The sequence below is a fragment of the Enhydra lutris genome, unplaced genomic scaffold, assembly GCF_002288905.1.
Source record: "Enhydra lutris kenyoni isolate GAN:26980312 unplaced genomic scaffold, ASM228890v2 scaffoldscaffold62, whole genome shotgun sequence".
Classification (NCBI taxonomy): domain Eukaryota; kingdom Metazoa; phylum Chordata; class Mammalia; order Carnivora; family Mustelidae; genus Enhydra; species Enhydra lutris.
The window spans coordinates 12,146,197-12,161,612 of NW_019154146.1; positions in this window are offsets into that span (position 1 = coordinate 12,146,197).

Sequence of the window (15,416 nt, forward strand, 5' to 3'; positions counted from 1 at the left end):
ATTGTCTTAGATATTTGGGGGACCTATTTTCCATTTTCATTTTTTAATCCATCCCTCAAATTCCAAAAACTTAGTGATGGGATTTTAATTGTAATTACATTGAACTTAAAAACTGACTTTGGGGACACCTGGGTGGCTCAGTGGGTTAAGCTTCTGCCTTCGGATCAGGTCATGATCCCAGGGTCCTGGGATTGAGCCCCACGTTGGGCTGGGAACCTGCTTCCCCCCCACCCCCGCTTGCCTCTCTGCCTACTTGTGATCTCGCTCTGTAAAATAAATAAAATCTTTTAAAAAATAAAATAAACAAAATTTTTTTAAAAACTGATTTTGGAAGAAAATGGCATCTTCATCATTTTGAGTCTTCCCATTCACATTGATGAAAATGGTATATGTTTTTATTACTTCAAGAATCCTTCAATCCCATGAGAATCTAACGTGTCTTCTGTTAAATTTGCTCCTGGCTACCTGAGAAATGGTATTGCCAATGTGAAGAGGATATTCTAACTGACTATATTTTAGAAATAGGAAATTTATTAATTTGTGTTTGTTGGTTTTATATCTATTAATTTTCCTATAATCCTTCAGTAGCTATAATATTTTGTCCATTGATTCTCTCAGATTATGCCTGTAGATGATCCTTTGCGGTCTGCTTTTTCTTCACAGTTCTATAAATTATAGTTCTTTTTCTTGTCTTACCTTTTAGGTTCATGAGAACAAGTTTGCATGATTATAAATGATAATAATGAACATCTTTGCCTTATAAAGTATATTAATGAAAATGCTTTTTAAATTTTATCAGTAAGTATGAGGTTTATATAACTTTTGGTTAGATACCCTTCTTTAGCTTAAAAACTCCTTCCATTCCTAGCTTAATACAAGATTTCATTGAAGAAGAATATTGAAGTTCATAGAATGATTTTTCTCAATCATTGAGATGACTATATGGATTTTGATACTAATTTGTCAATATAATGAATAATATTTAGAGATTGCCTAATCTTTAAAAAAAACTTGAGTTTCTCAAATAAAACACTAGTTGGTCCTAACAAGATTTTTTGTATGCCCTTATATTCAATCTGCTAATATTTTACTTATGATTTTACATCATGTTTCAAAACAAAACTTGGTCATAATTTTCTTATAATTTCCTCTTCTAGTTTATCAAGCCTATATTAGCATATAACTGTTTTTATTAAGATAGAGATCTCTTTTAAATGTTCCATAAAACTTTCTTCTAAAACTTCTTGGACCTATTGTCTTATCACTGCTTTGGGAAAAGACAAGATAGGATTTTGACAATTCATTTCTTTGATCATTACTGTTCTACTCGGGTATTTTATTTTTCCTTGAGTACATTACATACACTAATTTATGTTTCTTGAAAACCAAATATTTCATCTATTTTTTTCAAAATTTTACAGTTGTCCATAGTAACTCTGATGCTTTAAAAAAAAATCTCTATTTTGGGGGGTTCATTGGTTCAGTTTTATCTTTGTTATTTTGTTGTACTTGCTTTTTATCATTTCATCTATTAATAGTCATCACCCTTTTGTTATTTCTTTTACTAGAACTCTTCGTTGTGTTATATATCAGAGAGGATAATACTATGAATCCCCCATGTCCCTGTCCCAGACTCAAAAATAACAAATTTGGGGCACCTGGGTGGCTGAATCACTTAAGCATCTGCCTTCGGCTCAGGTCATAATCCCAGAGTCCTGGGATTGAACTCCTGTGTTGGGCTTCCTGCTCAAGGGGGAGTCTGCTTCTCCCTCTCCCTCTGCCTGCCACTCCCCCTGCTTGTGCTCTCTCTCAAATAAATAAATAAGATATTTAAACATCATCATCATCATCATCATCATCATAAACAACTCTTGGCCAATCATTATTCATTTGTTACCCCAACCCCTCAGTTATTTTGAAACAAAACTCAGATATTACATCATTACATCAATACATATTTCAATATATCTCTCTAAAGATAAGGACTCTTCTAAAAACATAACAGCAGTAGCACTGCCATACCTGAAGATTAAAATACATTTGGTATCACCTAATCCACACAGTGTTCAATTTCCCTTAGTGTCTCATAATTTCTTATAATTTTATTTTCCAGTCAGATGCTTATTAAGGTCCATACACTGCAACTGCTTAATGGATCTTAAGTCTCTTTTGATGTACATTTGCTCCAACTTTTGCACTGTTGTTTGAAGAAACCAAGTAGATTGTCCTATAGAGTATCTTTTAATCTGGAATTTGCTAAACATATCTAGGTATTACTTTAAATAGTCCTACCTTTATTCTCCATAATTCCTGAAAGTTTGTGGTTATATATAGAAACCTAATCAAATAAAAGTTTAATATTTTATTTGGTAAATACTTCATAATGTTATGTACCATAAAGAGATTCATAATGTCTGGTTGAATTTCTCTTTTTTTTTTTTTTTTTAATGTTACCAGCTAGTGGTAAAAATTGCCTAAATCCACTCCAGCTGGAATTAGTATTAGAGTTAGGGAAAGGGTACAAAATGGTAATTTTAAAATCATTTTATTCCCATTGGAATCAAAAGCTTTCAGTACTCTGAAAAAGAGAAATTTTTTCATAAATTATTTGGTTACCTTAAGCAGAGTTGAAACAGAAATACAGGATTAAAGTGTAAGCCTGTTTTATTTTTTCCCCCTCTATCAGTTTTCTAATAAACGAACTAGATTCCAACAGTTTCCAAAGGTGATAGAAAGTTGCTTCTTTTTTTAGTATCCTTATTAAGTCATGCATTTAAACATATTTGATATATTGTTATTTTTTTTAAGATTTTCTTTATTTATTTGACACACAGAGAGAGAGAGAGAGAGAGAGATCGTGAGTAGGCAGAGAGGCAGGCAGAGAGAGGGGGAAGCAGGCTCCCTGCTGAGCAGAGAGCCTGATGCGGGGCTCTATTCCAGGACCCTGAGATCAGATACTGATTTTGAGGAAGGGTGAAAAAAGAGAAAAAGAATTGCTACACTACAAGAATTAAACCATCTTATGGTCACTCTTCTTCTTCTTTTTTTTTTTTTTTTTAACATTTTACTTATTTATTTGACAGACAGAGACCATAAGCAGGCAGAGAGGCAGAGAGAGGGGGAAGCAGGCTCCCCGCTGAGCAGAGAGCCTGATGTGGGGCTCAATCCCAGGACCCTGGGATCATGACCTGAGCCGAAGGCAGAGGCTTAACCCACTGAGCCACCCAGGCGCCCCGATATATTGTTATTTTTAATTGGTCCTCAAATTGTCTCTGGCCACTGGGAACTTTTTGAGTTTGGCTCAACACGTTACTCACGTTACTGGGAGTCTGACAGATAGCTCCCTTACTTTGTGTGGGACAAGAAATTCCAGGATCTCCTAAATTTCCTGTCCAACAGGAATCAACACTTTCCTGGACTCAACAATTCTCCATGGATTTGTGGTATCTCTTATTGGAAATGGTATCTAGAAACCACACTCTGAGCCAAGAGATGTCATCGTCCCTTGCCGTTTCATTGTTCTGTTTTTTCTCCCCCTAGCCTTCTTTATTAACAAATTAGAAGATAATCTTTTAGATAAATATGTATTATGACTTTATACTAATACCTCTAGTTCAAACCTATAATCACAGAGTTTCTTTTTAGTCATCAGTCTCACAGCTGTGTCATTCTTTCTCTAACATGGAAAGCCTTTGTTTTCAATGGTGTCAATATAAACATTCATTTTCTTTATCCTTTAATACACACAACAGTCTTATATTAATAATAATATCATTATACATATTATATATACAATTATAAAATTATAATTGATAATATTATTAACTAAAAATATTAGTTAAGTATATATTTCAGTTTGCTTTGTCCTTATGGTATACACCTCAAAATGTATTTACCTTCTAATTACCTTTTAAAAATAATTTGGAGTAAATCTTCTTTGTGTAGCTATTGTTTTTTCATCACTAATAATTTAGATGGTAATTATTCCATTTATTGTCTCTGGACTGTCTTGTATTGAACCTAACCTTGTACATATTAAAGTTTCTATAGGTCTTAAGAGAAACCCAATAGTTGAGTCCAACCTTCCATGGGACATTTTCCAGTGCTTCTGCCAAGACCCTAAAACTTTCACTGGCTATGAACTATTTTTACATTGATTTGTGGCTCCAAGCTTCATTATCTTTCAGTAGAAATTTAAGGTTCCTACACTCAAGATGATTCTTTTCCTTCCACAGTGCAGTATGAATGCTTGTCTTTCTGGCTTATGAGCAAAGATTTTTTAGTTCCTATTGATGGATTAGGGAGTGATTTCACAGCTATTTCCAATGAACAGGAATGCTGATATCATCTCTCAGATAGTCCTGGGACATCTTCTTTAACCTGTAGGTCCAAAGGTGAGTTTTCATCTTGAAAATCCCTATCGCTTTTACCACTATCACTTTTCACACCCTCTTTATTTGGTTATCTGGAGTTTTCTGTTTTTGTCACAAATGTAGCTGTCTGTTCCTTAATATTTAAATAGTTTGGCCTATTGCTCGTTACAGCAGCACATAGAATAAAAAACGTTTACCCGGCATGTCTATGCATTAGAAGAAATGACAGAATCCCCAACATCTATTAAGGTCACAGCCTTGACCAGAAATGTCAGATGTTAAAATCAAACAGATAGGTTCACATGGTCTATAAAATCCAGTGACATTTGGAAGATTTCTTCATCCAGATATTTTGATATTTGTAAACATCTGAATAATTGACTGATTTTTTACCTGGACACTTGAGTTCATGCAGACATCCAGCCAGTTTAATATCTGGTATTTATTTCAAAAGGTTTTCAAACATTTAATCTATGTCCTAATAGTTTGACCTTGAGCATGACACTGAAGTGCACAGGAGCTCAGTGGGATGCTCTGTGGCATTCCAGATCATGTAACTTGAACAGAGTTGTGGATGCACTGAAGATAGCCTAATAGATCCTGCAAGTTTGAAAACTTCTTCTCTGGGTGTGCATCAAGTGACTTTTAGGGGCACTATCTTTTCCAGTTCATTATTCAGTCAATTGTTGTTCTGAAGGAGACTCCACAGCTCCTCAAATGCATCATTTCCATTTTCGTTATTGGGTTCCTCTAACTTAGCCCCATTTCTTCTTAAAACTTTTTATTTTTTAAGGGAGAAAGAGTCATATATTCCAGCACGTTCTTCTGCTGTGTCTTAAACATATCTTAACACAATTTTAAAAAGATATTTAAAAATTAAATTTATCCCTGGGCAATTTGATTTGTGGGCTAAGGAGAACAAAGTTTTACAAATGGAATACTTTTAAATAAATCATAATTAATTAACTATGCAAATATATCAAATAAATTTGGGTACATAGTTAGATGCCTAATTACAGTTCAGAAAGGTTAGAAATTGTAATACTATTTTTTAGCTTGGTTAATATAATATTATAATTGGGGTTGCTTTGATCATGGGGAATGTCGGAGACAATAATTTTTCAAGCTTGGCTGATTTTTAAATCATATGGTTATGAGTATTAGCAGCTTAATATAAAATGTGGTGCTGTCCACAAAGTTAAAAGAAATTATTTTGTCATAATAAGCTATATTAATTTAATTAGTTGTGTATACAGTTACATTTTTCACTTGAAAATGAAAGCAGAATGTTAGTTGATAGATCTAGTTTCTAAAAGAAACAGGAAAATTTTTATATATTTAGTCCATAGGAGAACATTTCTGCCTCCTCTGGTTTTATATTTCATATGTCCTAGAATTTGTAAATGACCCCTAATTCCTGTATTCCTTCAGTGAGTGTTCACAGAGGGCTTGGCAATGCGTTAAGGGTTTCCCTCCTTAGTTAAACTCTCAAGCACATTCTCCTGGGCTATTGCAACGGCCTCCTCCTTTTCCTTCTGGTTTCCAGGCTCAGGCCCTCTACTCCATCCTTCACCCGGATGTCAAAGTCATCTTCAGATATAGCAGTCCGGGACCTGTCTCCTCAAAACTACATTTCACGCTTTGGCATGACTCATCGTCCCCTAAGTCCTGTTTCTTGTTTTAATTTAAACTTGTTTCCAAATTTCAGAGTAAGGAGATTTCATATATGATTCTAGAAATCTCACTTTTCTCCAAAAATTAAAAGATATGGTCGTGTTGACCCCATTGCTTCTGGAGCTAGGCAGAGCTACCCACTGCAGTTGAGGTAGGCAGCGGCCGACACCTTGAGCCCTGGCCTCACTGACATTAGCTACCCGGAATCCAGTATGTAATCTCTGAATGGAGATTCAGATCCAAGTCCATTATTTTTCCTACAAGGCTGTAGTGTCCACCTGGCATGTCAGAATGAGACTTTTCTTGGAATAAATGTCTTTGTGGGTATAATACTGTAAGTAATATAATAAAGGTAAATGTTTTCAAGATGAGATCATTCTGGTTTAGGACAGGCCCTAAATATGATGACCAGTGTTCTTATAAGACACAGAAAAGGAGAAAACACAGAGACACACAATGGAAAGGAGGCCCCTGAAGACGGAGACAGAGGTTGGGATTATATAGCCCAAAGCTGAGGAATGCCCAGGGTGCCTATAACCACCAGAAGCCATGAGAGAGAGGCACAGAAGGAACTTCCCCTCAGAGCTTCCAGAGGGAACCAACCGTAGGAAACTTATAAGGGCCCTTAGTGATCTGGCCTGACCTATATCCCCAGTTTCTGCTCTGGCCTGTCCTGTCCTCACCTTTACCTCTGTCCCCACCTTTACCTGTCACTAGCCCTCACCTTTACCTGTGTGTACATGCAATTCCCTCGCATCCATGCGGTTTTGTGACTCTGCTTTTCACCTGCTGCCCTACCGCCCCCGACCCCCAAAAACTCTTGCGTCTCTTCTGCCTGGTTGAATTCCAATTTGTTGCTCAAGGCTCATAACACAGGACCAACTCCTTAAGGAACTCCTCCTCCTCATCCCCCACACTGAGCAGATGGCTGCTGCCTACTGGCAGTACTGTACCTTGATCTACAACTCCTCCTTTCAGCACTCACCACAGCTGGCTGAAAACCTTTTCAAGAGAAGAAACCTGCCAGAGGAGGCCAGATTGGAACTAATGACTGAAGGGGGCTAAGGTTATGAAGCATGTGACAGTTGATTTCATGTGCCAACTTGACTAAGCTATGGCACCCAGCTCCAGTCTAGATGTTGCTGTGAAGGTACTTTTAAAATGTATTTAATATTTAAACCAGGAAACCTGGAGAAAAGCAGATTACTCTCCATCATGCAGTCAGGCCTCATTCAATCGGTTGAAGGCATTAACACAAAGACTGAGGAGCCTCACAGGAGAAGGAATTCTCCTCAAAACTGCAGTGTTTTCAGTAGTAGAAACCTTACTACAGGGGCGCCTGGGTGGTTCAGTATGTTAAGCATCTGCCTTCAGCTCTGGTCATGATCCCAGGGTCCTGGGATCGAGCCCCGCATCAGGCTCCCTGCTCAGCAAGGAATCTGCCTCTTCCTCTCCCTCTGCCCCTCCCCCTAGGCTCATGCTCACTCACTTGCTCACTCGCTCTCTTGCTCTCAAATAAATAAATAAAATATTGAGCGGAAGAAAGGAAGGGAGAAACCCTGCTGCCCTCTGTAACTTGGACTTAAGATTTAACATCAACTCTTGCCTGATTTGCCAGGTTACTCAACAAATTTTAAACTTATTAGCCCCCATGGTCATGATCCCATGAGATAGGTTCCTTAAAATAAATACATGTATGTGTACCACTTGTTCTGTCACTCTGGGAACCCTGACTCATTCAAGGCAGAAAAGAGAAGGAAGAATGTTCCAGAAAGCACGAGCAAAATACTAGCATCCTCATGAGTTCACATGTGGCTGGCTCATGGGGTGTGCTGAATAATGAAAGAGACAAAACTGGATTGAGGGTTTGGGGCCAGGCTTTCACTGGAGTCATCATGGACACCGATGTACAGTTAGAACATGATCCATTCTGGGCTTTAGAAAGGTAAGCACTATGGTTGCAGAGACGGGATGAAAGCAAAATGACTCTAGATGGACATTTCAGTCCGTGGGCCACTGCAGAAGTCCGAGGGAAGTATAAGCAAGCATACAGGGAAAGGGATACATGGGAGAGGACAGGTTGAGATACAGAGGCAGAGCCAAGGAACACCAAATGATGGCTGACTTGCTACATGGTAGCATCTGGAAATCAGCCTGTGTTTATTCATCAGGGCACCTCAGGGCCCAGCACCCCTGAGACACAGCCTTCCATAATGTTTGTCAAGTGAGGAACAAATGGAGGTGTATACTGAAGAGAGTTGACAAGGATGAAAGACAGCCTGATGCTGCTCTCCGAATGGCCGTGTTTTTCCTTTCTGCAGCCATTTCAAGCTCTACTTCTTGTTGCCCATCTTCAAACCCTGTGTGGTCAAAAACTAATCAGGAACAGTGGAGATTTAGCTCCCCACAAAACTCATTTTCCCTTGAGCTTTTCCTCCAATTTCACGGTACATCCAGTCTCTTCCCTTTTCCGTCCCCCAGTTTTACTTTGTGTCATGTTGAGCCATGAGTGCATGAGACATGATGGATGAGCGTCAAGCCATGGCGATCAGCGAGGAGATCTAACCCAGTGAAGTAAAATCAAGGTTGGTTTGAAAAATTATTAAGTTGCCAAACTTAGGGGGGAAATGTATATAGGTAGACAAGACCTACATACACAAATGGGGGGGGGAGACAGAAAATAGAGAAGGTGTTAAGAATATCGGGGGGTATTTTGCAGTCATCTGACAAAATCGTCTGAACAAAGTTGGGAGTTTCACCAACCGGTTCTAAGAAAAGCCAAATTGCACATTTTATCACCTTCATCACCTTGACAGCACAGCCTCTTTCTTATGATAATAATATCATACCAAGAAAAGCCTTTGGAAGTGAGGGAAATATTAATTATAAGTGGAATAGGAGAAGCTAAGCTAGCTCTGTCTAGGGAAATTGGGGTGAGGTATCTTCAAGGAGTTTGTACCACTAACACAGAAGGAGATAAGGAGGGAAAATTGAAGTTATGTGAAAAAGGGATAAAATGCTAAGGACAGATGGGTTTATTCACAACTGGTGTTGATCAGTCAAATAATGTGCAGCCATGATTTGGGTTCCATTAGCCTCACCTGCTGGAAGGGATTTTGAACTGAAAAATAGATGAGTTGCAATTGGAGACTGTAGCTCTTAGAACTAGCACACACACCTTCAGCTAACACCTCCACTGGCTGGGAGGGGGGATGGAGAGGGATGTAGGAGTCGAACCAGCATCAAAAACAAGAGGTGGATATACAGATTTTCAACTTACTTACAGGAGGTCACTGTTCTTGAAGAGCAATCTCCCATAAAGCCCTCTAAGGTGGATCCTGTACAATTATTTTCTCTTCATGGGCTAAGATATCAGTAAAATATTGCCATTAGGAAAATACATTTTATTGTGAGTTATCTACAGGGCATTCCTTCAGGACAATTGTCCTCTTAAATTGTAGTCTTCCATTGGGAAAATCTACATTTTAAGTATCAACTTTTAAAATTCGACATAAAATCCAGGGCAGAGTAAGCACTACATGACTGATCTTCTCTTTACCTGTGGCAGAAACAACAGCTTAATGGCTCCAGTCGTCCTGAATCACATTTTTTCTTTATTGGTTCAAGTTAATCAGCCCCGCCATCCATCATAAAATGCCTTCTAGCTCTGGACACCCATCAAAGCAGAAGCATTCATGCATGTAGGGGAAGTTGTCATTGTTGCTTTGGGAAATGACTCCGTGTGTCTGTCTTCAAAACAACATGGTCAGACAGACCATGGGACGGAGGAGCAGGCACAGTGGGCTTGCAGTTTAGCTCAGCCAGGATGAGTGCTAACTAGGAGATCTTAGAATAGTTCCCGAGTCTCTGCCTCTCCACATCCTCCTCATCTATAAAATGCATCTTATCATATCTTCATGCCCTTCTGTCTGTGGGGATTATGTATCACCATGTATGAAATGCCTGGGACCTGGAAGGCCCTCTGGAAATATCCATTCCTTAGGCTTCTGGAGAGTGATTAAACCCCCCTTGTTTGCTCTTCCAGGCCCCATCCTCTAGGATCCAGCCTTCTGAACTGAGCTTTTAGGAGATGCTTTTCACTAACTCCTTTAGCTCTCTCCTATAAACTGCAAAGGTATGAAAACAAGAGATGTAGTCGGGATGTAAGGAAATAGCCAGTGGTCAGGAACATCCTGGGCTCTAGTTTCTCCACTAAGCAGCAAGATGCAGTTAGACTAGTCCCTAACCTCCCTGTAGAGACAGAGTTTTCTTCTTTGTAAAATGAGAATATTGCTCTAAATTATCCTTAAGATTAAGTATCATGATTCTAGGCAATTTTGATTCAAAATATGAGACTCTGCAAACCATCTCTAAAAAATGTCACTCAGTAGAGGCACCTGGGTGGCTCTGTCTGTTGAGTGTCAAACTCTTGGTTTCAACTCAGGTTGTGATCTCCTGGGTCATGAGATCGAGCCCCTGCCTCAGCTCTGCACTTAGAAGGAAGTCTGCTTGAGGATTCTCTCCCTCTGTGTCCTCCCACTCACTCGTGCTCTCTCTCTCTCTCTCTCTCTTTCTCTCATAAATAAATAAATCTTTTTAAAAATATATCACTTGGGATCCCTGAGTGACGCAGTCATTTAAGCATCTGTCTTTGGCTCAGTTCATGATCCCAGGGTCCTGGGATTGTGTCCCACATCGGGGGCGGGGGAGGTCCTTGCTCAGCAGGGAGTCTGCTTCCCCCTCTGCCTGCCTCTCCCCCTGCTTGTATGCTTTCTCTCGCTCTCTCAGATAATAAATAAAATTTTAAAAATATATATCACTCAGTCTTTTTGTGTGGGCACGTCCAGTATGTTGGATGATGGTGATGATAATGATGGTAAACAGGTTTCTCCCATTTTGTCAGTTTCTTGTTTGGTGCTTATTCAATACCCAGAGAAATCTTGTCATGGTACCAAGCAAACACACCTCCTTTTTTTTTTTATTTTCCTTTTTTTAAAAAAGATTTTTTTTTTTTTATTTGACAGACAGAGATCACAAGTGGGCAGAGAGGCAGGCAGAGAGAGAGGAGGAAGCAGGCTCCCTGCGGAGCAGAGAGCCCGATGCGGGGCTCGATCCCAGAACCCTGGGATCATGACCTGAGCCGAAGGCAGAGGCTTTAACCCACTGAGCCACCCAGGCGCCCCTATTTTCCTTTTTTAAAATTTCTGTTTCTAGCTTAGCTTCCTAATGGTTCTTTATTAACAAAATGAGTCTTCAAGGTTGTAATCATGCAATGATTCACAGTCAAGCAGAATGATAAGAAATGGCACATGAGATGACAAATGAAGAGCAAACCATTCGGTCCCAGCTCAGAGGCACCACTGAACCTTTTGCATGTTGTCGGCATCCTTCAACGAAAACGTGCAAGGCTTCCTCCGGCTTCATTTTCACATCTGCTGGTTTTATTTTTTTGAAGTCGCCAAACTTTTATTTGATCTTCCCATTCTTCTCTGAACTTGGATCAAACATGCCCACATTTGGGCCAACTACCTTCTCAGGGACTAGAAGGCTTGAAAGTAAACTTTCCAGCTTATCTAAATGGATCAAGGAAACAGAATATTTCAATAGATGTTCATTTGCTTTCTTACTTGCTACCGGAAAATTCATGGCTGTTACAAGAAATATTTATTTATAGGAAGTTTGTTTTATGTGACTTCCCCCCCCCTTCCCTGTCTATTAAATCAAATGAATGTAATTCATCGTGGGACTCTTCAGAACCTGCCCCGCTGTGCACAGCGGATCGGCAAGCATGCGACGTGGGGGAGCAGCGGGGACATGGTTTGGAAGTGCTATCCTCATCACAAATACATAGCTTCAATATTTAGTTGTTGTGGCAGAAAAACGGCAACAAATACATGAACTGTAAACCATCTGCCTTGAAATATGTTCAAAGATGAATGTTCATCTTGAAAAATGAAATCTATGGAATTCTGGCATCCACTTTGACTTTTGAGAGATGAACAGCTTGAATATGCAAAGAACGGATTTCTAGACTAGCCTTCTTAAACTTTAAATTTTCGTGAACTCCGAAGTTAAATGATTCACGGTTGGGACTGGAAAACTTCCTTCTTGCTTTTCAACTCCGTAAGGAAAAACCCTGACTGCTTGAAAATCCTGGGACTGTAACCGTAGAGGGGTTTGTACAGAAGTCTCTTCCATGTTAAGAAATAGAGACATGAATGTGACTCCGTGTTTATGTAACATCTACTCTATGCCAGCGTATGCTGGACACATGTGTAAAAAGCATGAGAATTCTGGCTTTCACCAGATTCCTAAAACAGAACATTTAAACCGGCAGAACTGGAGACTTTGAACTGTGTCTCTTAGTTTGGGGTGAGAAATGAGTCATTCCCTCTGCTCTCTTTTGAACCACAATCCAAAGGTGATACAGCATCCGTGCCCTGTGAGAAGGAGCTCTCCAAATGGCTCTGAGAGGGGTTTCGGGCAACTTGATAAATATAAAGAAGAAAGGTGTCATAAATGCATGTGAGCAGTGCAGAAGATGAAGTCAGGACAACGGGAATCAAGCTAAGCACAGATGCCCTCTGGGCTTAGCAGACCAGACCAGAAGTGACCACAAGAAGAGAACTGGGGGCAGGAGTAGTTTCTGTTTGCTGTTTGAGGTTTGGGGAGCTTATTAGACCGACCTTTTGGCTGACACAGAAACTTAAACTTATTTTCTTCCTTCTCTTCTTCACACCATATACTTTTGACTTTGATCTGCCTCTAGAGAGTGTTCTCTCTGGGATAAATCCTCACCTAGATTTCTTTGGGCTTTCGTGGTTCCCAGGTGTGCAGTCTCTCCCACTCCCAGATGCACCCACTTTCAATGGTTCTTCCATTGTTGCATGTGCACCTGCTGCCTTCCCACTATGGCGGAAGCAGCTCAGTAAAGGAATCCAGACCTCTTTTGCCCACTGTATCCAACATCGTGTGATAAGTGCAGTGGCCTCAGTAACTATTCATCTGAAATTATGAACGTTGCATAAAGAAAGAATTATGCCATCGGTAGGAGGAGAAGCCTGAATTGGATAAGGTTGACTAAATTTTTGATACAAAGCATTTTATTATTTTTTAATTAATTTTATTTGTCAGAGAGAGAGAGAAAGAGAAGGAGAGAAAGACAGCAATAGGAAGAGGGAGAAGCAGGCTCCACACTGAGCAAGGAGCCCTATGAGGGACTTGATCCCAGGACCCCAAGATCATGACCTAAGCCAAAGGCACACGCCCAACTGACTGAGTCACCCAGGCGTCCCACAAGGCATTTTAAAGTGGTGTTAAGAGAGCACCAGTGTTTCCCGAAATAAAAATATAGTATGTTTACTGCAGTAAAAGGTAGGGTATTGGTGATACTCTTAATTAAACTTTATTTTAAAATTAGATATATTTTAATGTATGAACTTTCATTTTTCTTTGATTCTGCTTTTCCTTTAAAAAATGGAATTTGTCTCACATGGAATTTGTCTCATATAATTACATAATTATCACAACAAATGTTCCTCGAAACAACCATGTAAGGATTTGAGATGATGGTGTTTGTCTTTTATTCTTTATTTTGTTCATCTTTTTCACTCTAATACTCACATGTTTACCTTGTTTGAAGGAAAAGGCAAAAACTTGTTTAGCACTTAGAAGAGGAAAATTTGGCAATGCTATTTTTACACTATAAGTGCTCTGCTATATCTACAGGGAGCTTAGATTTTAGTATGCAACAGCAAAAGTTACTAGATGATCAGTCTTACGCTGTAAGATCAAAGTGTTTTTTTGTTGGGTCAACTGTTTAACTAAGAAACTAAGAAGGAATAAAAATATAATAGAGCAAATCCAGTCCTGGAACATAGTTTGGGCAATGTAAAGTTTGTGTCCGTACATACAAGCAATTAACCTGCCTTTGTAAACATATTTGCTTTGTTCCCCTCCTACTTTTCCATTAAAAATAGTTTGTTATTGGTGATCTTTACAAGAGAAAAAAACCCACATCATCTTTTGTGGTGAACTGGAAAAGCCAATGAGTGTACTCATTTAATTAGAGAGACTGCATCTGCCTTGGAAATGAACAATGCAAACTTTACTTTGTTTGTTCTGAGAAGATTCCAAGAAATGAAATGGGCACGACTTATTAACAATGAAAACAATGAGGTGAAACTAGTTCTGAGCGTTTATATAATTTTAGTAGATTTTGTATCATTCCCTATCTCTTTATTTGCAACCTTATTAACTTGGCCTTGATTCTGGGGAAGTGATTCCAATAGTCTTGACTTAAATTGTAATTTGTACAGATTCCTTCTTTGAAGTAAAAACTGAGGCAGACTTTTGGGGCATGATCAGTATCCCCAAACTTGCCCCAGGTAAATTAAGAATAATGAGAACAAACACAACATCTTACTTATCCAAACTGAGAGCTTCCAGGACTGAATGGAATTGGACTTAGGTGTGTGATATATCTTGAGTCTTATGAAATCTGATTCCAATATTGTAAACCAACTTGTGGTATCATCAGATTATTCTTAAATGTGGAAAAAGAAAAGTTGAGATGAAAAGATATATACATCAGTTGCACAAAAGTGTTGAGCTCTGAATGAATTTGAATATAATTTGAAGTTCACATATTTTTATATGAGTAAACTAAATATCATTGCAAGTTCTAAAAAAATAAAATGTCTGAAGAAAAACACTGAAGTAAAGTCATGAGTTATACTCTTATAATACAACTGTGAACCATTTTTGTAGGCTATAAATGAATAATAGCTACGCTTGAACACAACGTGTCTTTACATATTCAAATGAGGAATAAAACACATGGCACTTTACAAATAAGAATGGAGTAGAGAAAGATGTGTTTATAACCTAAACCTTTACATTTTACTTTTACTGTGGCACTAGCAACATCCTCAGCAATTAACCAAAAATGTGACTACACATTATTATTCAGCAAAACATGCGTCTCATTTGTAACGCTGTGGGAAGAGTACAGAAGGCTGGAAGGTTCCAGCCTTCCTCACACTTATTGAATCTAAAATAGACAAGATAGTATAAAATTCTAGATGTATTCTCTCTGAATTAATTTTTATAACCCAACTGAATAAGGCCTCTAAGATATGTAAATCCTAAACACTTCAGAAATAACAAATCATTTCATCCTGGAAGATTATTGGCTTAAAGAAATGAACATGAAGACTTTACATCTTTATATTGCTCGCTATTAAACAGGCTACTGAAAATATTTCACTAAGTGCACTCTAACCTCAGGTTAATGCTGCCAAAATACCTGTACTTTTATATACTTCTAGAGGGGAAAATTCTTTAAGAACAATGTCTTTTTCTAAAGAG